The sequence below is a fragment of the Ceratina calcarata genome, unplaced genomic scaffold, assembly GCF_001652005.2.
Source record: "Ceratina calcarata isolate Rehan_Ccalc_2016 unplaced genomic scaffold, ASM165200v1 scaffold167.2, whole genome shotgun sequence".
In the NCBI taxonomy this organism is placed as follows: domain Eukaryota; kingdom Metazoa; phylum Arthropoda; class Insecta; order Hymenoptera; family Apidae; genus Ceratina; species Ceratina calcarata.
In genome coordinates, this window is record NW_017138027.1 from 80,342 (window position 1) to 80,872 (window position 531).

A 531-nucleotide genomic window follows, 5' to 3' on the forward strand; every position below is an offset into this window, starting at 1 on the left:
CCGTAGTCAAAGGGTTAATTTCCTTGCATTGTTATTAATGTATACAGTTTATTATTCGTTATTTTTTTAAAACGTTTCCTATTAAGAGGAGCGCTTGTTCACACGTCAAAGGCCGAGCGTCCGAACCAACGCTCCTGATTCGTAGTTCGCGCCAACCGAGCGCTCTGATTGGTCGAGGTTTTTTTTCTTAATAACTCCTCAACCACACGTCGAATAACTTTTTAGCTAAGAAAAATGTTTAAAATCACGTCAGGAATCTCTCATTTCAATATCTTACACTAGTTTTGGGACATCCTGTATATATACATATATATATATAAATTCTGTACGTGTATCTCTGTGCCGCGTCGCTGTTCGTATCACGGGGCGATTCGTACTTCCGGGAAATATCTAGACACGGTGGGAGAGAGCGTAACTCCCTAGCGTTTAACCGCGCTATAGACGACTTCAGCCACGCGTACGATTCACCTGGGTGTACACGGTGATATAGAAGTTTAGCAATCGTAACGGGGTTGGGATCGAACGGGGGGG

The 531-nt window shown here is 43.3% G+C and overlaps 1 protein-coding gene across 1 annotated transcript in view; it reads left to right on the forward strand.

The window, feature by feature from the left end:
- KaiR1D (Kainate-type ionotropic glutamate receptor subunit 1D) overlaps positions 1-531 on the forward strand; it is a 42,073-nt gene that overhangs the window by 35,221 nt on the left and 6,321 nt on the right. The gene's annotated exons all lie outside the window — the stretch shown is intronic.